Consider the following 27,457-nt stretch of genomic DNA (forward strand, 5'->3'; position numbering starts at 1 on the left):
GCATGAATACATCCACTTTCAAAACTGTACAATTTAAGTCTGCCAACCTTCCTTATTATGTGTTTCTTTGCACATTCAAAATGGAATTGATAGTTACAAACCTTTAAAATAAAATTTAAAGATATTAGATCTCTAAACATTTTATTCTCCTGACAAAATTGAATTTTATTCATGCACATTTGCTATCTTTTCTCTGTGAACTTCATCGTATTTTTTCAAATTTATTGCTTAAAAGAAAATCAGTATCTGTTTAATATAGTGACATAGTGTTTCCATGAAAGGATATACATGCCAGTGAAAACCTGCAGAGTTTTACTTTTGTGATCACACAGAAGTATTGCTAGTCCCAAAACCTCTTACATTGATGAATATTTACAAATTCGTGTGTGTGTGTGTGTGTGTGTGTGTGTGTGTGTGTGTGTTGAGCTGCTTTGGCTATTTCCTTCTGTAGGGTAGTAGTATTAATGCTATATACTCAGAATATAAAATATTACTTTTGATATCAGTACATACAATGTCTTTATAAAAATCTCATTACTCCCTTCTGTATATCCTGATAGGAGTTCAACTTGACACTAGCTATTTGAGGCAGGTACAAAATAAGTAGATGATATCTTTAGGAGCATTATAATCTTACTGGGTAAGACAAAATGTCCAGATACAAAACAACTAGAAAAAGATTTACTGTTTCCCCTTCTGGGAATATTCTGGTACACACTCACATGACTTATTTTTTTAATCTATTTATATCTTTGCGCAAAGGTCATACCCACAGAGAGGCCTTTCTGAACTGCCCTATCTATAATACTACCCATATCATACTCTCTCCACTTACTATGTGTCATTCCTCAATGGCCAGCTGACTATATTTGCTTGCTAGCTGTCTACCTCTAGTATAGAATTCAAGGGGGCAGGAACTTTGTTCGGTTCACTCTTCTGCCCTCATCAGTTATGGCAGTGCTTAGTTCATTAGAGGTACTCAATAAATCTTTGTTGAATGAAGACTATAATGGATATAAAATTTAGGTTGTTTTATGTGGAAAGAGTGAGAGATTTATGTGAATTATGCATATTTTCACTTTTTCCATAGGTGTACAGTCCAATTCTGGATATTATTTTATGTTCACCCTTTTGAAAAGTTTTGGCTCACACATGACACATATACTGTCCATGGCATTGCAATGACAAGAACAAGTTAGAAGGACACAGCTAGATGCAACAGAATGTGGGCAGAGGAGGGTTTGTGGTGGTGGAGGAAAATGTATCCTGGCTGGGTGGCCAGCCACTTCCCAGGGACAACTTTATACTTTTTACTGTGGGACAGAGGTCCCCCACCTTTTCGGCACCAGGGAACAGTTTTGTGTAAGACAGTTTGTCCATTGGGGAGGTGGGGGGCATGTATGGTTTCAGGATGAAACCGTTCCACCTAAGGTCATCTAGCATTAGATCCACATAAAAAGCTCCCAACCCAGATCCCTCACACGTGCAGTTCACAATAGAATATGCACTCCTATGAGAATCTAATGATGCACTGATCTGACAGGAGGTGGAGCTCAGGCAGGAATGCTCCCTGGCCTGCCACTCACCTCCTGCTGTGTGGCCCAATTCCTAACTGGCCATGAGCAGCAGGGGGTTTGGGGACCCCTGGTGTAGAAGAAAGAGTATATATTGTGCTGTGACCATCTCTGACAGAGTTTGCCCCTCTGGCCAGCAAATTTCTAGACAAAACATTTTCTGTCACACATCAAACAAACTTAGCTTTTTCCTGAGGAGGAAATCCCTCATCCATTGCCCTTCATGATTTTTTATTTCACCCATGTCTTTCTATGACATGGGCATTGGAAGAGAATCTTCTATGACGTTGGGTTCTCGCTGGTGCAAATCTGGAAAACCAAAGTTTGAGGCTCAAACAGTTACAGACGTATCTGCTGAAATCAATAAGTAGGTAAAAGCCAACACATTTTCTTGTTTTTTCTATCCACTTTCTCTAGAGCCACTGGTTCAATAGGAAAGTGGTATGCCTTCTAAATTATTGTTGATGAAAGTCATCAATTTCTGCTATACATTACACTGGGCACTGGCTTTTCATTTTATGGTATGCATTTTGATGCCTTGTGGTATCTTTGTCTAGTGTTAAGCTAATCACCACTTGTTTTAGATTATTGCTAAGGCAGAACAGCAATGTTCTAATTTCCATATGAAGTTTTAAAAATCGTTTGAATGATGATTTTCGATTTCTTTCCATGGTTTCTTATCCTACTGTCTTAATGTGATTAATAGTGTACAATGTCGAAATTACAGGTAAAAGAAAGAAGAATAGAAAAAAAAAGATGACATTCTAAATAGCTTATCAATGTTACATAATAGTGAAATGCTAGAAAAGATATTTTCTTAATAATTATCTTTCAAAAACTTCAAGTAAAAATGACTATAATGTTTGAAATGTGGAAATGCAAGGAAAAGGAGAAGATGGCACTGTAGGACCAACTCAGGATTGCAGCTCCTAGTGAATCTGCAGATGGTGAGTGGATGCCGCATTTCCAGACAGATCTTTATTGCCCACAGCCCAGGAGATTCCCAGCTGTAGAAGCCACATGGGCCGCCAGCCTGGCTGTTTGGCCAGCCTGGCTGTTTGGCCGGGGTCACAGTGCAGCAGCTCTCCATACAAAGTACACTGGTTTGGTTGCCCTGTTAAACTGGCAATTGGAGATTTCAGAAAGCAGATTAGCACATTCATCTGATTAAATGGGACTTAAACAGAAAGCCAGGCTGGGAGATTCCCAGGCAGCAACGTGATCCCAGCCAGCACAGTGGATCACTGAATGGAAAATCACACAGATCCCGGCACCCTTTCAGCAGGCAACTGGAACACCTGGGAGAGAGTCAACCATTCAACTTTAAAAAAAAAAGGGCTCTAAGGCAAGGAGCCAGGTGATCAGGCTAAGCGGGTCCCATCCCCGAAAAAACAAACAAAACAGCAATTGGAAATGCTCGAGGTTGATAGTTTCATGGCAAGTACAGCTGAACCCAGGACGGTGCAGCTCAAAGGGGGAGGGGTATCCACCACTACTGAGGCACTCGACCTCAGTAATGGAGGTACACTGCCATTGCTGATGCAGCCTGCCATTGCCGAGGCAACTCGCCATTGCCAAGGCAACCCACCATAACAGAGAGAGTCCACCACTACAGAGGTGGGCCATCATCACCACAGCAACTCTAACCACACCCAAATAAACAGGACTACAGGTAATTACACATGGCAGCAAGGCAGAGCCCACATCAACAGGGCAGAGCCCATGACAGCGGGGCAGAGCCCACCACAGCAGGGCAGAATCCACAGCAACAGGACGGAGCCCACAGCAGCTCAGCATAGTCACCACAGGCAAGCAGTGATTAGACTGCCTCCTTGCTGGGCAGGACAGTGCAATGGATACTCATAAATAAAGCCCTAACTCCCGGGACAGAGCACATGAGGAAAAAAAAGGGGGCTCTATGAGTTCTACTGCAGGAGACTTAAACGTACCTGCCTAGCAGACCTGAATGAACAACAAAGCTCACAGCTCAGCACTTGAGCTCCTATAAAGTACACACTCTCTCCTCAAGTATAAAGTACAGGCAGTCTCCTCAAGCAGCTCCCTGACCCCTGTATATCTGAAGAGTCACCTCACAAAGGACTGATCAGACTGACATTTGGCAGGCATCATTCAGGGACAAAGATAGCAGTAGAAGAAACGGGTAGCAACCCTCACAGTTTGACAGCTGCTACAGGTGTACCCCAGACAAGCAGGGCCTGGAGTGGACCTCAGTAGTCCTACAGCAGATGGGCCAGACTGTTAGAAGAAAAACGAAGAAAGAGAAATACTTCATTATCAACAATCTGGACATCCACTCACAGACCCAATCGGAAAATCAGCAACCGCTCAGACGCCAGGTGGATAAATCCACAAAGATGGGAAGAAACCAGCACAAAAAGGAAGAAAACACCCGAAACCAGAACACCTTGCCTCCTACAAGGGACCATAACTCCTCACCAGCAAGGGAACAAAGCTGGAAAGAGAATGAGTGTGATGAAATGACAGAATCAGACTTCAGAAGGTGGGTAATGAGAAACTTCTGTGAGCTAAAAGAACACATTCTAAATCAGTGAAAAGAAACTAAGAACCTTGAAAAAAGATTTGAGAAAATGACAACAAGAATGGACAACTTAGAGAGGAAGATGAGTGAATTGAAGGAGCTGAAAAACACAACACGAGAACTTCGTGAACAATGCACAAGTTTCAACAGCTGAATTGACAAAGCAGAAGAAAAGATATCAGAAGTCAAAGATCAACTCAATGAAATAAAATGAGAAGCCAAGATTAGAGGAAAAAGCACAAAAAGGAATGAACAAAGTCTCCAAGAAATGTGGGACTATGTGAAGAGACCTAATCTATGTTTGATAGGTGTATTTGAATGTGACAAAGAGAATGAATCTAAGCTGAAAAATACTCTTCAGGATATTATTCAGAAAAGTTTCCCCAACCTAGCAAGGTAGGCCAACACTCAAATCCAGGAAATACAGAGAACACCACAAAGATATTCCACAAGAAGAGCAACTCCAAGGCAAATAATCATCAGATTCACCAGGGTTGAAATGAAGGAGAAAATCCTAAGGACAGCCAGAGAGAAAGGTCAGGTCACCCACAAAGGGAAGCCCATCAGACTCACAGCAGATCACTCAGCAGAAGCCCGACAAGACAGAAGAGAGTTGGGGCCAATATTCAACATCCTTAAAGAAAAGAACTTTCAACCCAGAATTTCATATCCAGTTAAACTGAGCTTCATAATGGAAGGAAAAATAAAATCCTTTGCAAACAAGCAAGTACTCAGAGATTTTTGTCACCACCAGGCCTGCTTTACAAGAGCTCCTGAAAGAGTCACTACACATAGAAAGGAACAACCAGTATCAGCCATTCCAAAAACATACCAAGTGCTAAAGAGCATCAACAAAATGAAGAATCTGCATCAACTAATGGGCAAAACAGTCAGCTAGCATCAAAATGGCAGTATTAAATTCACACATAACAATATTAACCCTAAATGTAAATGAGCTAAATGCACCAATAAAAAAACACAGACTGGCAAATTGGATAAAAAGCCAAAACCCATCCGTGTGCTGTATCCAGGAAGCCCACCTCACATGCAAGGATACACAAAGGCTCAAAATCAAGGGATGGAGGAAGACTTGCCAGGCAAATGGAGAGCAAAAAAAAAAAAAAGCAGGAGTTGCAATTCTCATCTCTGATAAAATAGACTGTAAAGCAACAAAGATCAAAAGAGACAAAGAAGAACATTACATAATAGTAAAAGGATCGATACAACAAGAAGAGCTAACGATCCTAAATATATATGGACCCAATACAGGAGCACCCAGATATATAAGACAAGTTCTTAATGACTTACCAAGAGACTTAGACTCCTACACAATAATAGTGGGAGACTTTAACACTCCACTGTCAATACTAGACAGATCAACCAGACAGAAAATTAACAAGGATATCCAGGACTTGAACTCAGACCTGGAACAAGCAAACCTGATAGACAGTCATGGAACTATCCACCCCAAATTCACAGAATATACATTCTTCTCAGCAGCACATTAACCTACTCTAAAATTGACCACATAATTGGAAGTAAATCACTCCTCAGCAAATGCAAAACAACTGAAATCATAACAAACAGTTTCTCAGATAATAGTGCAATCAAGTTAGAACTCGGAATTTAACCGAACTCAGAAATGCACAGCTTCATGGAAACTGAACAACTGACTCTTCAATGTTGACTGAATAAACAATAAAATAAAGGCAGAAATAAAGAAGTTCTTGAAACCAATGAGAATGAAGACACAACATACCAGATCTCTGAGACACATTTAAAGCAGTTTCTAGAGGAAAATATATAGCTATAAGTGCCCACATGAGAAGAGTGGGGAGATCCAAAATTGACACCCTAACATCAAAATTGACAGAAGTGGAGAAGCAAGATCAAGAAAACTCAAAACCTAGCATAAGACAAGAAATAACTAAGATCAGAGCAGAACTGAAGGAGCTAGAGACATGAAAAACCCTTCAAAAAATCAATAAATCCAAGAGCCGGTTTTTTGAAGAGATCAATAAAATAGAAAGACCACTAGCCAGATTGATAAAAAAGAAAAGAGAGAATAAGCAAATAGATGCAATAAAAAACAATAAAGGGGAAATCACCACAGATTTCACAGAAATTCAAACCATCATCAGAGAATATTACAAACAACTCAATGCACATAAACCAGTAAACCTGGAAGAAATGGATAAATTCCTGGACACTGGTGTCCTCCCAAGCCTAAACGAGGAGGAAGCCAAAACTATTAATAGACCAATAACAAGGTCAGAAGTCGAGGTAGCAATTAAGAGCCTACCACACAAAAAAAGCCCAGGTCCAGACGAGTTCACAGCTGAATTCTACCAGACACACAAAGAGGAACTGTTACCATTCCTTCTGAAACTATTCCAAATAATCCAAAAAGAGGGAATCCTTCCCAAATCATTTTATGAGACCAACATCATCCTGATACCAAAACCCAGCAGAGACTCAACAAGAAAAGAAAACTTCAGGCCAATATTCATGATGAACATAGACACAAAAATCTTCAATAAAATACTGGCAAGCCGATTGCAACAGCACATCAAAAAGCTTATCCACCATGATCAAGTAGGATTCATCCCAGGGAGGCAAGGCTGGTTCAACATACACAAGTCTATAAATGTAATTCACCACATAAACAGAACCAAAGACAAAAGCCACATGATTAACTCAATTGATGCAGAGAAGGCATTTGACAAAATTCAACAGCCCTTCCGTCAATAAACTCGGTATTGATGGAACATATCTCAAAATAATAAAAGCTATTTATGACAAACCAACAGCCAATATCATACTGAATAAGCAAAAACTGGAAGCATTCCCTTTGAAATCTGGCACTAGACAAAAATGCCCTCTCTCACCACTCCTATTCAGTATAGTACTGGAAGTTCTAGCAAGAGCAATCAGGCAAGAAAAAGAAATAAAGGGTATTCAAATAGGAAAGGAGGAAGCCAAATTGTCTCTATTTGCAGACAACATGCTAGTATATCTAGAAGACCCCATCATCTCAGCCCAAAAACTCCTGAAACTGATAAGCAACTTCAGAAAGTCTCAGGATATAAAATCAATGTGCAAAAATCACAAGCAATCCTTTACACCAATAACAGACATAAAGAGAGCCAAATCAAAAACAAACTGCCATTCACAATTGCTACAAAGAGAATAAAATACATAGAAATACAACTAACAAGGAACGTAAGGGACCTCTTCAAGGAGAACTACAAACCACTGCTTGACAAAATAAGAGAGGACACAAACAGATGGAGAAACATTCCATGTTCATGGTTAGGAAGAATAAATATCATGAAAATGACCATACTGCCCAAAGTAATTTACAGAATCAACATTATCCCCATCAAGCTACCATTGACTTTCTTCACAGAACTGGAGAAAACCACCTTGAACTTCATATGGAACCAAAAGAGAGCCTGCATAGCCAATTCTAAGCAAATAGAACAGAGCAGGAGGCATCACACTACCGGACTTCAAACTATACTACAAGGCTTCAGTAATCAAAACAGCATGGTACTGGTAACAAAACAGAGATATAGACCAATGGAACAGAACAGAGGCATCGGAGGCAACACAACATATCTACAACCATACAACCTTTGATAAGCATGACAAAAACAAGCAATGGGGAAAGGACTCCCTGTTTAATAAATGGTGTTGGGAAAACTGTCTAGCCATGTGCAGAAAGCAGAAACTGGACCCCTTCCTGACACCTTACACTAAAATTAACTCCAGATGGATTAAGGACTTAAACATAAGAACTGGCACCATAAAAACCCTGGAAGAAAATCTAGGCAAAACCGTTCAGGACATAGGAGTAGGCAAGGACTTCATGAACAAAACACCAAAAGCATTGGCAACAAAAACCAAAATAGACAAATGGGACCTAACCAAACTCCACAGCTTCTGTACGGCAAAAGAAACAGTCACTAGAGTGAATCGGCAACCAATAGAATTGGAAAAAAATTTTGCAGTTTACCCATCTGACAAAGGGCTGATATCCAGAATTTACAAAGAACTCAAACAGATCTACAAGAAAAAAACAAACAAATCCATTCAAAAGTGGGCAAAAGATATGAACACTTTACAAAAGAAGACATACATGAGGCCAATAAATATATGAAAAAATGCTCATCATTACTGGTCATCAGAGAAATACAAATCAAAACTACATTGAGATACCATCTCACGCCAGTTAGAATGGTGATCATTAAAAAATCTGGAGACAACAGATGCTGGAGAGGATGTGAAGAAATAGGAACACATTTACAATGCTGGTGGGAGTGTAAATTCGTTCAACCATTGTGGAAGACAGTATGGCGATTCCTCAAGGACCTAGAAATAGAAATTCCATTTGACCCAGCAATCCCATTACTGGGTATATATCCAAAGGACTATAAATCGTTCTACTATAAGGACACATGCACACGAATGTTCATTGCAGCACTGTTTACAATAGCAAAGACCTGGAACCAACCCAAATGCCCATCAATGATAGATTGGACTGGAGAAATGTGGCACATATACACCATGGAATATTATGCACCCATCAAAAACAGTGAGTTCATGTCCTTTGTAGGGACATAGATGAATCTGGAGAACATCATTCTCAGCAAACTGACACAAGAACAGAAAATGAAATACCGCATATTCTCACTCATAGGCGGGTGATGAACAATAAGAACACATGGACACAGGGAGGGGAGCACTACACACTGGGGTCTATTGGGGGGAATAGGGGAGGGACAGCAAGTGGGGGAGCTGGGTAGGGATAGCATGGGGGGAAATGCCAGATGTGGGTGAAGTGGAGGAAGACAGCAAATCACACTGCCACGTGTGTACCTATGCAACTATCTTGCATGTTCTGCACATGTACCCCAAAACCTAAAATGCAATTTAAAATAATGTGGAGATGCATGTCATGATTATAATTTGAAACTCAGTGGTTTATAGATGTATAGCAAGCATTCATAAAAACTTTCTTATTAACATATTCAATAGTTAAATTTACTTTTGATGATATTTCTGAGTCACATGAAATGTACAGACATTTTGGGTTCTAAATGCCCTGCTCCAATGCAGGAGAAATTCTTTGATTATTTGACAGTTATTCAACAGCTAGAATATATAAAGTTAAAAATGTGCCATTTGTATTTAGAACTGATTCTGTCAAGATGATATTTGTAGGTTGCTCTAGTCTGGGCGCCATTATAGTAACTACACTGACACGTAATACATGAGTCTACCTGATTCAAAGAAACCTTAACAACAGTTGAAATACACTTTTAGCTTGGGGCCAGTGCCCTAAGCTTGGTAGTCACACAGTAAAAGTAGCCCTTATTATTCTCATTATAGGTATATTTCGATATATACATTCCCTATTCTAATGATAACTAATAATTGCTCTTTAAAATGTTAGATAAACTCATAAGCAGGATTGTCAAAAGAGATGTCCATACTGGAGATGGACAGGGATATTATTGCTTTCATAGCTTCATCCTAGTAATCCACTTTAGTCCATCTCAAACCCATTGTTTCTTTATACAGTAACTCATTGTCTAAGCACTCTGAAATTAGTTTGCATTCACAATTGTTCAAAATTCCAACATGAAGAGACCTCCTCAGCCATCATTCTACTTGGTCCTTTTGGTATCATAAATTTGGTGCCATAAATACTTGTGCGCTGAAAAAATGATGGCAAGGTCTCTGTTACAACCCTTTACCAAATGGCTTCTCTTACTGACATGGGGTTGTTTTGTTTTATGAGTTCTTCTATTTGGGTAAATTATTACTGTAATTTTTTATCATGCCTATCATTATTCCTGCAGTATGTTTGAGATAAAAGGATTAATATATACTTTTAATGCAGTGGAGATACAAATCTTACTTATCAACTCATATGTGAAGAAATATATGGTTTAGTTTGTAAAACACACACACACACACAATTTATTTTATTTTATGCCCCATTTTGACCTGGGGAAAATTGTAGTCTACATAGATTTAGGATTCTTCTTCTTTCACCAAGTACAAATAAGGTGCAGTGTGAAAGCGATGTTTTTTTCAGGTCCAGCCTTGGTTGTTGGTGGAGTGAGTGTGGAGGAAGGGAGTCATATTTGATTTTCAATATAAGGTGCCCACAAGGATATCTCCTGAGATGCATTTCATCCCTTTTGACCTTTGTCATCAATCTGTGCAAGTTGTCTGAAGCATCCCTTGCTTCTATCTGACTCCTTCAGAAATCTGGTTATTTCCATTCTATTAGTGTTACTCTCAAGGGCATGAGAATCTCTATAAGATTGTCCAAGTTCCCATTTACCCAGATGTCACTCTGCCATCTTTGCTCCCAAGGCTCTTCCCAGCAAGAGAAAGCAGGTCCTCTCTCTGAGAGCTGTAAATATCTATAGGTATTCTTGATCTGTCTTCTCCCTCCTGCCACAGGGGAAACTTTTCTTCATTAAAGGGACTCTCTTCCGTCCTATGATTACTTCTCACAAACTTAAAAACAAATGCTTAGAGACCTGTTCTCTGTCACAAGGGGTATGTATGCTTTTGGACAAAAATGCCAAGTGGATTCTTACATTGCAAGAAAAAAAAAGAATATTCAATTAGGGAAGAAGGAGGTCAAATTGTCTCTATTTGCAGATGACAAGATTGTATATTTTGAAGACCTTAACATCTCAGCCCCAAATCTCATTAAACTGATAAGCAACTTCAGCAAAGTCTCAGGATACAAAATCAATGTGCAAAAATCACAAGCATTCCTATACACCAATAACAGACTAACAGAGAGCCAAATCATGAGCAAAATGCCATTCACAATTGCTACAAAGAGAATAAAATACGTAGGATTACAACTAACAAAAGTGGACCTCTTCAAGGTGAACTACAAACCACTGCTCAAGAAAATCACAGAGTGCACAAACAGATGGAGAAACATTCCATGCTCATGGATAGGAAGAATCAATATTGTGAAAATGGCCATACTGCCCAAAGGAATTTATAGATTCAATGCTATCCCCATCAAGTTACCAATGACCTTGTTCACAGAACTGGAAAAAACCATCTTAAACTTCATATGGAACCAAAAGAGAGCCCACATAGCCAAGACAATCCTAAACAAAAAGAAAAAAGCCAGAGGGATCACCTGACTTCAAGCTATACTACAAGGCTACAGTAATCAAAACAGCATGGTACTGGTAACAAAACGGAGATATAGACCAATGGAACAGAACAGAGGCCTCGGAGGCAATGCCACACATCTACAACCATCTGATCTTTGACAAACCTCACAAAAACAAGCAATGGGGAAAGGATGTCCTGTTTAATAAATGGCGTTGGGAAAACTGGATAGCCATGTGCAAAAAGCAGAAACTGGATCCCTTCCTGACACCTTACACTAAAATTGACTCCAGATGCATTAAAGACTTAAACATAAGACCTAACACCATAAAAACCCTAGAAGAAAACCTAGGCAAAAGCATTCAGGACATAGGCATAGGCAAGGACTTCATGACTAAACCAAAATCATTGGCAACAAAAGCCAAAATAGACAAATGGGATCTATTAAACCCCAGAGCTTCTGTACAGCAAAAGAAACAATCATTAGAGTGAACCAGCAACCAACAGAATGGGAAAAAAATTTTTGCCATCTACCCATCTGACAAAGGGCTAATATCCACAATCTACAAAGAACTAAAACAGATGTACAAGACAAAAACAAACAAACCTATTCAAAAGTGGGTGAAGGATACAAAAAGACACTTTTCAAAAGAAGACATATATGAGGCCAACAAATATATGAAAAAAATGCTCATCTCATTGGTCATTAGAGAAATGCAAATCAAAATCACACTGAGGTACCATCTCACACCAGTTAGAATAGCAGTTATTAAAATCTGGAGACAGCAGATGCTGGAGAGATGTGGAGAAATAGGAACACTTTCACACTGTTGGTGGGATTGTAAATTAGTTCAACCATTGTGGAAGACAGTGTGGTACTTCCTCGAGGGCCTAGAAATAAAAATTCCATTTGGCCCAGCAATCCTATTACTTGGTATATACCCAAAGGATTATGAATCATTCTATTATAAAGACACATGCACACATATGTTCATTGTGGCACAGTTTACAATAGCAAAGACCTGGAACCAACCCAAATGCCCATTGATGATAGACTTGATAGGGAAAATGTGGCACATATACACCATGGAATCCTATGTACCCATAAAAACTGATGAGTTTGTGTCCTTTGTAGGGACATGGATGAATCTAGAAATCGTCATTCTCAGGAAACTGACACAAAAACAGAAAATCAAACACTACATGTTCTCACTCACAGGGAGGTGTTGAACAATGAGAACACATGGACACAGGGAGGGGAGCATCACACATTGGGGTCTGTTAGGGGTGGCCAGGGGAGGGGCAATATGGGGGGTGTGAAGTTTGGGGAGGGATAACATGGGGAGAAATGCCACATATAGGTGATGGGGGGATGGAGGCAGCAAACCACATTGCCATGTATGTACCTATGCAAGAATCCTGCATGATCTGCACATATACCCCAGAACCTAAAGTATAATTAAAAAAGAAAAAGAAAAAAAAAATAGGAAAAGCAGGGAGATGATAAATGCTTAATTCAGGCTAGTGGTTATTACTTCTGCTGGAGGAGGGGAGATTTAAAAAAAAAGGATGAAATGAAACAAAAGTAGAAACTACTTCTACCATGATTGCTGTTGTGAACATGGGGAACAAGGAGGAGGAGTGGTGTGAGATAAAACACTGGAGTAAGGTGGGCCAAGTGCTTAAATGTAATAGGGGCATTTTACCAGGATATTTTAGAAGGGTCCAATGTCTTCAGTTGAAAAACAATTACATTAGGCTCCTTTGAATGTGGATGAAAGAATGGGAGAGATGTAGAAGAATAAGGTTAAGCAAGCAATTGACGATTATGCTTTCTTGCTGAAGATGGAACTGGGTTAAGCAATAACTGTGGTGCACCAATGCAATTATAAATATAATGAAACTGTTTGGGACAAATAGAAAACATGACAGGACCATGTCCTGGGTGACTGTACTGAATCAAAAACAGCATTTTAAGAAACAATTTTGTTATTATGAAGAAAAAACCATAGCCATCACAAAGCTTCTGTTCCACTGCATGTTTGAAAAGAAAAGATATTTGTCTTCTCAAGTGGTGGGCTCCATCAGGCTGAAATAATCCCTGTAAACAAAGAACCTAAGAATCAAATCTGACAAGGTAGACATTTGCCAGGCTGCCTCTCTTGATGACCAGAAAAGGGTCCGATCTTATTTTTGCTTTGTAAAAAAGAGGTTCTAACAAAACATACAAATAACATTCACGACCAAAGGAACTTTTTTTCTAGGTACTTGTTTTACTAAAGAAGGCAAGAGAGGCACAGCTCCTAATTTAACTTCACAGGGTGAAAAGATCCCTTTGGAAAGGGCAGGGGAATAAGGGAAGCACATAATTTTATCCTATCTTTCTTTCATGCTTTATCTTTTCTCTTTCTTTTTCTCTATTGTCAGATTTTTTTCTAAAATGTAAGTGAAAATATGAGATTCTATCAATATGAAGATATATTGCAGAGTGACAGATTATATAGCAGCTGATACTCCTTTCCCATGTGGAGATTCAATAAGGGACTAGAAATTTTGAGCATCTTAAGCTCTGTAAATTACCTGTTTACTCTTTTTTTTTTTTTTTCGCTTCTTACTTGTATTTTTGCTTTATAGGTCCTGTGTGATTCATGCTTTAAAGAGGTTCTGTTTTGATGTGTTTCCAGGTTTTATTTCAAGATTTAGAGCTCCTTTTAGCAGTTCTTGTAGTGGTGGCTTGGTAATGGTGAATTCTCTCAAAATTTGTTTGTCTGCAAATGATTGTTTGTATATGATGCTTAGTTTCACTGTATACAAAATTCTTGGCTGATAATTATTTGTTTGACGAGGCTGAGGATAGGGCCCCAACCCCTTCTAGCTTGTAGGGTTTCTGATGAAAAATCTGCTGTTAATCTGTTAGGTTTTCCTTTATAAGTTATCTGGTTCTTCTGTCTCACAGCTCTTAAGATTCTTTCCCTCATCTTAATTTTGGATAACCTGATGACGGTGTTATCTAGGAGAAGACCTTTTTGCGATGAATTTCCCAGGTGTTCTTTGTGCTTCTTGCATTTGCATTTCTAGGGGAAGTTTTCCTTGATTATTCCCTGATATATGTTTTCCAAGCTTTTGGAATGGTCTTTCTCAGGAGGACTGACATTCTTAGGTTTGATCATTTAACATAATCTTAGACTTCTTGGAGACTTTGTTCATATTTTCTTATTCTTTTTTCTTTGTCTTTGTTGGATTGGGTTAATTTGAAGACCTTGTCTTCAAGCTCTGAATTTTTTTCTTCTGTTTGTTCAGTTCTATTGTTGAGACTTTTGAGAGCATTTCACATTTCTAAAAGTGTGTCCAAAGTTTCCTGAATTTGTGATTGTTTTTTCTTTAAGCTATCTGTTTACTTGAATATTTCTCCCTTTACTTCTTGTATTATTTTTTTGGATTTCCTCGCATTGGGCTTTACCTTTATCTGGTCCCTCCCTCATTAGCTTAACAACTAACCTCCTAAATTATTTTTCAGGTAAATCAGAGATTTCTTCTTGGTTTGAATCCATTGCTGGTGAATTAGTGTGATTTTTGGAAGGTGTTGATGAGCCTTGTTTTGTTATATTACCAGGTTTGGTTTTCTGGTTCCTTTTCATTTGGGTAGGCTCTATCAGAGGGATGTGCTAAGTATGAAGGCTGTTGTTCAGATTTTTGTCCCATGGGGTGTTCCCTTGATGTAGTATTATCCCCCTTTTTCTGTGGATGTGGCTTCCTATGAGCCCAACTGCAATGATTGTTGTCTCTTTTCTGGGTCTAGTCACCCAATGAGTCTACCCAGCTCTGGGCTGCTACTGGGGTTTGTCTCCACAGAGTCCTGTGATGTGAACTATCTATGGGTTTCTCAGCCATGGGTACCAGCACCTGTTCCAGTGGGGGTGGTGAGGGTGTAATGGACTCCCATGAGGTTCCTTAACTTGGTGGTTTAATTCTCTATTTTTGTGTGGTTGGCCTCCTGCCTGGAGATGGTGAGATGGTGAGATGGTGGTTTCATGAGCTGTAGTAGTGTGGAGAGGGACTGGCGGTGGGTGGGGCCTTAGAACTCCCAAGAGTATATGCCCTTTGTTTTCCACTACCAGGGTGGGTAGGGAAGGACCAGCAGGTGGGGGTGGGGTTGGCATATATGAGCTCAGATTCTCCTTGGGCAGGTCTTACTGCAGCTGCTGTGGGGATAGGGGTGAGATTCCCAGGTCACTGGAGTGTGTACCTAGGAAGATTATGGCTACCTCTGCTGAGTCATGCAGGTTAAAGCAAGCAGTCACAGGCCTTACCCAGCTCCCATGCAAATCAAAGGGCCGGTCTCACTCCCACCCTGTCCCCTGCAACAGCCCCGAGTCTGTTTCCAGGCACAGGGTGAGATGGGCTTGAAAACGTGTCCCAGGGTTTCTGCCTCCCAGAGTATTTGTGGTGCCTCCCAGGTCCTACAGGAGCAGTCCATTTCTTTCAGAGGGTCTGTGTGTCCTCTAAGGATCTCTGGCTTGTTCTTGCAGTCAATCTGGAGCTGAAAGTTCAATGCAAGCCTCCACATGCTGCTCTGTCTATAGCTGCAATCTAGTCCTCCTCCCATCCACCATGATCCCCAGGCTCTGTAAATTATATAACTAGAGAGTTCTCTTTATAAACATTTGTCCACTTTGCCTCCTACAACCAGGTCTTAGAATAAAATAAATAAGAAAGATGGCTATCATTTTTCTTTAATAATTCTAGGAAAAAGTAAAAAAATCTGCTTTGATGGGGCACTCAATTTAGAAATATCTTCTTATAAGTAACTCATACTTCTTCCTATAGTCAAAGGGTATTTATTTAATACCAGGAATATATTTTCACTGGAGCAGAGTAGCCTTCAGTTGTCCATGAACCCATGCCTTAGATAATCTAAAATATATGAAAAATTACCCGACCTTTTTCTTTGGTGCATATCAAGTAGACTTTTTTCCCTGTGTTTGCGGTAACACATCTTCAATCTTCCTCGGTTGTGGAAGAAAGTTAATGCTTTTGTTTAAAAACCTTCTTGTTGAGCTCTTAGGAAATTAGAGGAGAAAATGAGTAAAAAGAGTCTTAACAGATATACTCCACAAAAGTTAGTAATTTAAAGTGGAAATAGAATAGAAATAGCTACATATTACCTTCCCATTGGATACTTTATAGGCCATCTAACACGACATTTTCTTGTCTTTTTTCATTATTCCTAATTTCCTATACTTTTCTGTTTTCTGTTGCTATTTACTTCAGTGATCTTATCTTAACATAAGAGACTCAAAGCTAACGTGACTTTTGAAGAGGATCTTGCTAAAATCAAAAATAAAGACAAATGCTTTATAACTTTAATATATGATAATCTGCTAAATACCAAAGTTGTAAGCTTTTAAAGAATGATCTATATTTTTGATATCCCAATGGAAGTTATTAAAAATGAAGTATATATCAACATTATATTAAACATTTCTATTATTTAGCATTTAAACTAAACAAAGTGTTACACATGTTTAAAGTTTTGGGCTACTGTGCTTCCTTTCATGGAAGCACCCTTTATATCCTGAAGAACATGATTCTTACAGATTTTGACTGTTGAAGAGCTGGAAGAAATGAATTGGAGGAGATGGAAACATATTGCATAGTACACTGAGTCCCATCTTCTTGCAAATTACCCAATTAAGTCATGCAAATCTAAATTCTAGTCATATTATTATAGCTCTTTAACAGAAAAAGAAAAAGACACAGAGGTAGAGAAACTTGCTTATATTCACATAACTAATAGGAACTGGGACTGAGATTCAAATCTAGGTCTCTCCAATTCCAAAGTCAGCACTGTTTATGCTGCACTATATGACCTTATAATTTAATGTGTGTCTATTCTTTTACATTGCTTGGGGTGCATTTCCATCTCAGGAGAAAATTTCTGACACTGTGTTGAGTGGGGAACTGATGACCAAGGTTATGTTTTGATCATCAGTAACATGAAGGAATAAATACATGGAATCTTCAGGCATGTGTTAGGAAATGAGATACATGATGGTAACACGGGTTGCTCCCTCTCTCACTCGCTGTCTCTTGCCATTTCCATGGAGTAATCACCTAAATTTTCTAGTTGTGTTCTTCTTTAAAAAGGAACAACAATTATTATTTCATTTTCCTCTGTTTGTTTGTAATCTATTCAGAGAATTGGAAAGGAGTGTGATCAGTCCTGAAGTGGTTACCTTGACTCTTAGAAATTAACAGAAGTTGACAGATTCATTATTTTAACCTTCTTGTTTAGGGTTTTATTTTTCTTTTTTTGAAGGGCTGCAAATTCCATTTCTCAAAATCTTTTATAGATTTTGTCTATGATAGCCTGCTGTTCCATGTCTGGATTCAATAGAGAATGATATAAAAGTAACAAATGACAAAATCATTGTTTTACAGGAAGAAACATGACATTAAAACCCAGAATAACAAATGACTTCAGTATAATCAAAATATTCCAAAGAGGTTAAAAACTTTCAATGAATTCTGTTAAAACTGAGAAGAAAAGAAAGCCATTTTAAAAATAATTATTAATGTCTACAAAACCCTTAACAAAATATTCACTGACATATTATGATACTTTGTCTAGTGTAAAATATGGGTTTGAAAACTCTGTTACTTCAAATCTACAACTATTCTTTTGTAAAAGTAAAGATGGCTTTTTTGGGGGGATTGGGTGCAGTTTATGGAAAAATAAGTTCAGAAATTGATTCTAAACATCTTGCAATTACAAATATAAAGGCACAGTCTCATTCTGGCACCAAGGTCATATTGTCCATACCTGATACACATATTTTCTAGTTGTTTTTCTTTTCAGAATTCTTATGAAAATTTTCTAATAATCAGATATCTTTTGAAACATCAACATTTATTTATTTTGGTTGTTTTACCGAAAATCTCTTAGAACTGTATTTCTGTTTCTTTAGTATATAGGAAAGCTCTAGCTCAATTTTTATTTTTGTTTTTTTGCAATTCAGGTTCATTAATATAAAAGTCAGTTGTTGCATCACATGGAAATGCAGTAATATGACCAGGTACTCCAAGACCCATTTGCCTGAATGTATTTATTATTTTGAGCACATTACTTAAAGATTTTTTCCATTGTCCCTTTTCCCCATTCTTTTTTTCTTTTGAGACGGAGTTTTGCTCTTGTTACCCAGGCTGGAGTGCAATGGTGTGATCTCGGCTCACCGCAACCTCCGCCTCCTGGGTTCACGCAATTCTCCTGCCTCAGCCTCCTGAGTAGCTGGGATTACAGGCACGTGCCACCATGCCCAGCTAATTTTTTGTATTTTTAGTAGAGACGGGGTTTCACCAAGTTGACCAGGATGGTCTCGATCTCTTGACCTCGTGATCCACCCGCCTCAGCCTCCCAAAGTGCTGGAATTACAGGCGTGAGCCCCCGCGTCCGGCCCTTTCCCCATTCTTAATATCTCCCAGTCCTGGGTAAGCTTTGGTAGTTCCCTAATACTTGTTTTTCCCCTCATAGTTGTTCTTAGCCACATATATCTTATTATTAACTTATGGGAAGCTTATTAATCAGCTAGAGATTTCTAGAATTCTCTCTTGCATGGCTTTTCTTTCTCATATACTCTGCTCTCCAAATTCTGCTGACCTTGCATCTTAGAAGTTTGTGCTTTGTCTCATCAACCTAGTGACACCTCCATAGTCCATGTTTCCTCTTCCTGTGCAGCAGTCCTGAAAGTGACTTCAGGCAAAAAGTTCAGATAATTTAATAGCTTACCTCATTGGTTTCCTCTTAGAATTCTAACCTCGCTGCCTATTGTTCAATATATGAAAGCACTTGTTTCATATATTTAGTCCAGTATTATTGTTTTATATAATAAGATGGTTAATTAGGTGCCAGTTTCTCTGGTACCTGGGTGGGAACCCATGATGAATTTTTGAAAGCATATGTCAAACTATTAGAAGATCAATCAAAAGTCATAACACCTACTATCAACTTTTATTTTGTTTTTGGAAACCAAGATTAACTTAGAATCCAAATAATTTTCTTCATAAGTCTTCATTAAAGGTATTAAAATAAAAATTGCCAGTAACTTAATTACTGTACTCTTTATTATTAGGGTGGTGCAAAGTAATCACAATTTGTGCTATTATTTTCATGGCAAAAACTGCAATTACTCTTGCACCAACCTCATACAAATGATGCAAGATAATCTTTCTTTATATTCATTATCTTGATGACATCTGGATTCCCCCATTTAATTGAAGATGTAAAAAAAAATTGGCAGAGTTCACAGACAAGCCACTCAAATGCTTAAGGGATTATATTAAACGACTTCCTTGACATATGTATGAAGAAAGATAAAGGGAACTGAGCTTACTTCACTCTTGGAAGAAAGAATTTAGGAAAAGCAGTTACCAGAATCATAAACACCATGATATAGAGGCTGTGACCACTTATTCTTGATTCTACTAAGCACATAAATATATTTAAAGCATAAAGGGAAGATTTGCATAATGTATAAAGCTAAATGTCCTCCAAAAGTTTGCTAAATAGCTATAACTTGGGGGTATGTTATGAAATCTTCCTCTGCCTGAGAGATGAACAAACAGCACCACTTCCCTGTAAGATAACTGAGATGCTGAGATTAGCAGTTAGTTAAATAAACCACCCAGGTTCCTTTCAGGCCTTTGAGCCTAACAGTATTAGGGAGACTTTTCTTCTGCTTCCTGACAACTCCTGTCTAGATTTTATGGAATTGCTTCTCTTCCTTTTTTCTTTTATTAGGTAGAAGTTTTTTTGATGTTCCTTTTCAGTTGTCTGGGATCTTTCAAAACAGTAAAACAAGAGAGTTTTTAGCCTTATTGATTTATTTTTTCTAAACAGTAAGGTTCTTACAAAAACATACACCAGTACCTATATTTGCATGCAAAACCAAATATTTATGCGGTTCATTGCAGTAGAATCCAGAACAAACTACCTCTATAATTTCTCAGAGAAAATTTTTGCTTAGAAGAAAAACGATAAATTGATATGAATTATTTTTCTCAATACAAAGACAAGAAAAATTTTCCAACATCTGCCAAATAAATTCCTTTAACTTTTTAATAATCAGACATCTGTTTGTGAAAAACAAATGTATTAAGAATGTAACTTTCTTTCAGTACCCATTTTGAAATTATTTATCTCTTTAAGATTTCAAGATGTTTGAAAATTTTATTAGCACAAAATATATTTTTTCCTCCCAGAGCAAAGAGCTCAGTGATTGTTTTTCAGCCAGAGGGCATGGTAATGTTCTTGACAATTGTTCTAAGGAAAGGATCAAGTTCAAATCCTTAGAGGATGTGTAAAGCAGTATTGGATTTACCAGGGAAGAGGCTTTTATTCAGGACAAAGAATAGTGTCTTTGATTTATGACTATCTTTTTATGTTTAATATTTCTTTCATATTGTTGCATCTTCTACAAACATGCCTATTGGGTACTCTTTTACATAATAGAATATGAATGATTGTGAAACTTCATGTCCCCTCAAATATCTCATTCATTAATTACTGTAGCAATATAATCTTCCTGTTTAACTAGGTCATTAAAATGTGGAGGAAGGTGTGGAAAACAGGTGGAATGACTTTTAGAATGCATCCATACACTTTGGAAGAGGAGGTACTTGGCAGGGATCAGGAGGCATTGGTAAATGCCTTCATTAGTCATCTCCCATAGATTGCTTTACTGGATTAGCTAATTGTTACTTAGCAAGTTATTTGTAGAAACTGAGCTTGAATGGTAATATATATTTTTGAGGCAACTTTATTTTGGAAAAAGTTGTAACATAAAAAAGTATCTGTGATAGTGCTTCTTATGTGCCTGCAGAGGTTAGTGGGAAGTGTGATTGAATCTGGGCAGGACTGGCAGGAGGAGGTAAGAGGATCCTAAAACGGCATTTGATTGTCAGTGCTGATTTGACAAATGCAGCATCTGGTTGACATTAGTAACGCTTTCCAGTTTTACCACTGTGTGCCTGTCTCTTCTGATTTTACAAATTCAGTTGTTAAAGAGAACATTCTCAAACAGAAGACAGGTTGTTAATTATTATTATTGTTATTTCAAAAGTATAGAGTATACCTAGTTGAGTCTCTTCTGCTAGTGCTGCTAAAATAATGGCCCCTGGCACATGGTAGGCCTGTAGGAAATATGTATGGGGAAGTCTGTGACAGCATTTGACAGGAGAAGGAGCTCAGGTGGTGATGCTAGCTTTGCTGCTTACCTCCTGCTGTGTTGCCCGGTTTCCAACAGGCCTCTGATTCTAAGAGATTCATTTAAGTGCAGATGAATCTCTAAGGACTAGAGTATTGAAAGCAAACTGGTGTTGGTAGAAGTAGTTTTTCCATACTATGCTTAGCTGACAATTATAAGTGGAGCCTTCAGGAGCAGGACCTAGACGAGGCATATTTTGGATAACTCCTCTTATGGAAGCACAAATAAGACATCCTGTTTGAATGTCTGTTATAGAGTTTATGACATGCTGTCATGTATTAGAGCTATTTAAAAGTTAGACTATGAGCGGGTGAAAGGCAGAAATGCTGTTTTATCAGTCATTGCATTTGCAGTGCTTACTCGAGTGCTTTATTAGAGGGAATTCAATCAATGCTTTCTAAATTGAATTGAATACAACAGTGACCCCAACCTTTTAGGCACTAGGGACTGGTTTAGTGGAAAACAGTCTTTCCACGGATGGGGATGGGGGTGGGAGGATGCTTTTGGGATGAAACTGTTCCACGTCAGATCATCAGGCATTAGATTCTCATAAGGAGCATGCAATCTAGATCCCTCACATGTTCAGTTCACAATAGGGTTCTCACTCCTATGAAAATCTGGTGCCACTGCTTAGCTGACAGGAGACGGAGCCCAAGCGGTGATGCTAGCTTAGCTGCTGCTTACCTCCTGCTGTGTCACCCAGTTCCCAACAGGCCATTGACCAGTACTGGTCCATAACCTGGGGGTTGGGGACCCCTGGAATACATTATGCTATCTCCTAACTTCTAGCTCAAAATAATTTGCTCGGTGAAATAATGGCATTTGATACATCCTATTGCAATATACTCCAATTCTAACAAAAGGATTACTCATGGGATGAATGGATTAGTGACTGAAAGTACAGAACAGCAATTTATTCATTTCTTTACCCCAAAAGTACAACAAATTAGACTCAGCAAAACTTCATTTAAAAGGCAAAATGAAACAAAACAAAACAAACAAAAAGTTCTGTTTTATTCCCCTGTAAATCTAAAAATGTGTGTAATTCTCTGGTGCATGGTGAAAAAATTCCTGCTTTTAATATAAAGTAAGGCAATAAATAAACTATGTATTGTATTCCAAAATTTTTAAAAAGATTTAAAAAATTTAAAGTCTTCCTCCTCTATTTCATTAGCCTTTCAAAAGGGAGATAAAGAATCTTGCTAGTCATCTCAAAACCAACACATATTCTGACTTTATAATAGCTTTTTAGAGAGCAATGAAAAGAAAAAAACTTAATATTAAAATGGGAATTTATTTACATTTGAGTGAAACTAAGTAATATATTTCATGAACAACAAATAGCATATCTCCCAAAATCTTGTTTCAAGTCTTTGAGCAATTAGCCAACATACAGAGATGAAAATTAGACCTATGCTACAGATCTGTTAAAATATAAATTTGTTCAAAATAGTATTTGTTTCCTTTTTTATATTAAATATCTGAAAACCTATAACCTATGAAATTTGTTCACTTACAATATAACAGAATCAAGTGCTCATTTTCTTGTTTCTTCCAACCTAATTATTTATCTGCACATTATTAAGTACTTTGGTAATAACTATTTTGTATTTTTAGATTCTCCTCAATTAAGAGAGGGCTCATATTATTTCGTTTTCTCATCCCCTGAACAAAATTAAATCCACATTTAAATTCCACAGAAGTCTTTACTTATTGGCTCTGTGGTCCTGGACAAGTGATTTGACTTCTTTCAGCTTCTTAGTTCATCATTTGTAACACGAACATAATATTTACTTTGTAATGTAACTATATGGATTAAGTAATATAATATTAAAAATTCTTAGAGCACAGAAACATAATGATTCTTAAATGTTAGACTCCTTCAAACTCTACATTTTATCTATTTAAATATTTTAATTATTTTTCTAACATAATTTGGGTCAACCAGTTGAAAAACATAAAAGCAAATGAGCAGGGTCTACTTTTCTCTTTGAGAAGCACAAGTTCATATTTGAAAGAAATAATTTGAGCAGATTTTTAATGAAATTTTTAGGCACAGCATATTCCCTCAAGAGGCGCAAAACTCAACTGAGAAACCATCAGGTAAGATCACTGAAAACGGAAGTCAGCCTGCAAATTTGCTCCCTGCTACTCTCACTTCTTACTGTTCACCACCTTCCTTTTTCCAACAGCTCATGTTCCCATCCTTGAAGTAAGAAAAAGGCATATTTCTCCAACATGGAAGTTTTCACAAAAATAGACAGAAAGGCACTAAAGTTCATTGTAAATAGAGAGGAAGGGGGAAATTATTTTTCAGAGGTTGGTGGGTAAGTTAAACACCAAACTAACTCTTCAGTGTTAGGCTGATATTAGAAAAAAGATGGCATGGATAAAGAAATCCTCAAACATTTCATTTTGTTTTACTTAAGCATTTGCATCACAGTCTTTACCAGTAATTTCCCCTAGATTTGTTGGGAGAAAAAAATCTATCTCTTCCAAACATCTTAATGGAAGGCTGGCTTCATGAGTGGTGGCAATTGGAAGGAAAGAATTTGACTATCGCCTTACCCTCTTTTGATGAATTATCTCATATGCTCACCTCCTATCCAACAAAGAAATAATAATAATGATAGCCAATACACATATAGCACTTACTATGTACAAGGCATTGTTCAAAATACTGTTCTCATATTGTCATTTCATGCTTAAAACAGTCTTAGGCAGTAGGTACTTTTATTATAACTCAATTTCACAGATGAACAAACTATGTCACAGCAAGGTTAAGCTACTTGCCAAAGTTGCAGCATAAGTAGCAAAGCCTACATTTAAATGGAGGCTCCAGAATCTTGCCTCTTAATCATTAATTTATTGTGCCTCAGAATTGTTGAGAGATGGGAGAAGAGGAGAAAAGAACCTGGGGTATACATTGACTACGGGAAGCACAGTGGCCTTTTTTGGACTTTGGGTAGTGTGCTACCTAAGGAGACTAAATGGCAATTCAGACACTGAAAGAGTGAAAGTTACTTCCTTTGTTAGGGTAGAAGAGTACTGGATTCATATAGGTATTTGGAACCATGTGACTTTAAATAAATCACTTAATGTTGGTTCCATTCCTCTGAGTAAAATGCCCATTGGGGATATTTGGGAATACCAAATGCAAAAGTGCTTTGAAAAGTAGAATCTTTGTGTAAAGTGAGAAACTGATCTAATATTTTTAAAAGTCTAACTAGCCTTTTCCGGCGGTGACGATCTACGCACGAGAACATGCCTCTAGCAAAGGATTTCCTTCATCCGTCTCCGGAAGAGAAGAGGAAACACAAGAAGAAACGCCTGGTGCGAAGCCCCAATTCCTACTTCATGGATGTCAAATGCCCAGGATGCTATAAAATCACCACGGTCTTCAGCCATGCACAAACGGTAGTTTTGTGTGTTGGTTGCTCCACTGTCCTCTGCCAGCCTACAGGAGGAAAAGCAAGGCTTACAGAAGGATGTTCTTTCAGGAGGAAGCAGCACTAAAAGCACTCTGAATCAAGATGAGTGGGAAACTATCTTAATAAACACATTTTGGATTAAAAAAAAAAAAGTCTAACTAATGATGTTTTTGCTCTTGTAGTTCAAGTCTAGTTTATTGGTTTCCTTATTCATAAAAGGCAGAAATTAAAGATGTCTAACCCATAGGATAAATAAGAATACATGTATAGAGAGATTTCTAGGCACTTAATTCCTTCACCCTTCCATAACTTAACCTTATTTAATTTCACTATTAATGTTATTATTATGTATATCAGATGTACACATTGAAAAAATTGTCTTAGTGTCTCTAGTTCTTCCTCCTTAAATTGTACTTTAACAAATTAGTTTCTGGGTTACCTTTCCAGTAGACACTATTACTGTTCTCACTACGGTCACCAATGTTCTAATTGTCTGTTTCTACATGTGTATTTCAGAAACCATTCACTCTACCCATTGGTAGCAGAGTTAAAATTTTCCCTCACTGCTGTAGTGCCTGGTATGTATCTCTAATCTGCATTCCCCTCTGTATTTGACCATTGTTTATTTATTTGCCTCATTGTTCTCACACAATTCTGAGCTGCTTGAATGCAAGAATTATTAGTTTGTCCCCCTTTGTAATCCTTGCTCAATTCTGAGAACACAGATTTTTGCTAAATATGGATAAACAAATAGTGAGGTAAATCATATATCTGCTTCTTATTCATAATCCATTTGCCTGGCATCACTGAATGGCCCCAGGAAGGCCTGCATAGGAGGCCTGCTCTAAGCAGGCTCATTTTAGGATGAAGCTGAGCTATTTAGAAGTAAAGGCAACAAGTCTCAGAGACAGTTCATTACATAATCAGTTTGAATCAATTGAATCTAGTGTTAAGTAAAAATTATGCTCAACCAAGAAACCATGAATGCTCACCCCATGTCTCTCACTCTCTCTCGTATTGATTTATGAATGTAGCTTACAGAGAGCTGTTGCTTGGGGACAGATAAATTTTCCAAAGAAGCCATGCAATTTGCAAGTACTGCCAACAACAAAAAAATTACACAAAGCCCTTTCCATTGTAAAAAGCACAGCATATCATTACAAAGAAGAACATTTACTTCAGTATTGTCTTAATGCCACTGAAAGGATGAGTGGACCCTGAAACCAGCTTGAAACAGGGCTCAGAACAGTATGAGGAGCATGCTAGAAATTTCTGGGATTGTTTCTAAACTATTCATTGATTCAGGTAAATTCTTGTTGGGGTCCATTCTGAGCAGGAAATGGATGCACGGTGATTAAGATCCCCTACCCAAAGGAGTTTACAGCCCAGTGGTAGGAAGTGACTCACCATCTTTGTAGGTTAATATTAACCAAACAACTGAAATTTCATTATTTGATTCAATCTAATGCTACTAATATAATGTGGATTGCATAGTGATGGAAGTGCTGAAGATATTAAGCAGAAAATAGATTGGAAGATGACGTGGTGGCTAAGGAAAGCATTCTAGAGATATCTACGCTGAGACATAAATAATGTGCATGAAAAAGAGATGAAAAAAAGTGGAGAAGAAAAGCCTAGTATTCCAGGCTGAAAAAGAAGAATAAACACAGACAGTGAAATGAGAGACGACAGGTTGGGCATGGTGGTTCACACCTGTAATCCCAGCGCTTTGGGAAGCCAAGGCTGGCAGATCACTTTAGGCCAGGTGTTTGAGACCAGCCTGGCCAACATGGAAAAACCCCAGCTCTATTAAAAATATGCAAATTACCCGGGAGTGGTAGTGCACACCTGTAATCCCAGCTTTTCAGGAGGCTGATGCCCGAGAATTGCTTGAACCTGGTGAGAAACAACAAAGTATGTCTAGGAAAAAGCACATCATTTGATGTTTATATATATATAAACATCATATGTATATATCTTATTGTACTTTAGGTTCTGGGGTACATGTGCAGAACATACAGGATTGTTGCATAGGTACATATATGGCAATGTAGTTTGCTGCCTCCATCCCTCCATCACCTATATCTGGCATTTCTCCCCATGTTATCCATCCCCAACCTACCTACCGCCTGCTGTCCCTCCTTTAGTCACTGCCAACAGATCCCAGTATGTGAGGCTCCCCTCCCCTGTGCCCATGTGTTCTTATTGTTCAACAACTGCCTATGAGTGAGAACATGTGGTGTTTGATTTTCTTGTGTCAGTTTGCTTAGAATGACGGTTTCTAGATTCATCCATGTCCCTAGAAAGGACACAAACTCATTGTTTTTTATGGTTGCATAGTATTCCATGGTGTATATGTACCACATTTTCCTTCTCCAGCCTATCATCGATGGGCATTTGGGTTGGTTCCGGGTCTTTGCTATTGTAAACATTGTCACAATGCACATATGTGTGCATGTGTCCTTATAA

The 27,457-nt window shown here is 38.1% G+C and overlaps 1 pseudogene across 1 annotated transcript; it reads left to right on the forward strand.

The window, feature by feature from the left end:
• The first annotated feature begins 24,786 nt into the window (after positions 1-24,786).
• LOC108593120 (small ribosomal subunit protein eS27 pseudogene) lies at positions 24,787-25,127 on the forward strand (annotated as a pseudogene). The gene has a single exon (XR_013522307.1). The product of XR_013522307.1 is annotated as a small ribosomal subunit protein eS27 pseudogene (transcript).
• The last annotated feature ends 2,330 nt before the right edge of the window (positions 25,128-27,457 follow it).

The sequence above is a fragment of the Callithrix jacchus genome, chromosome 9 (genome assembly GCF_049354715.1).
Source record: "Callithrix jacchus isolate 240 chromosome 9, calJac240_pri, whole genome shotgun sequence".
NCBI classification, from domain to species: Eukaryota; Metazoa; Chordata; class Mammalia; order Primates; family Cebidae; genus Callithrix; species Callithrix jacchus.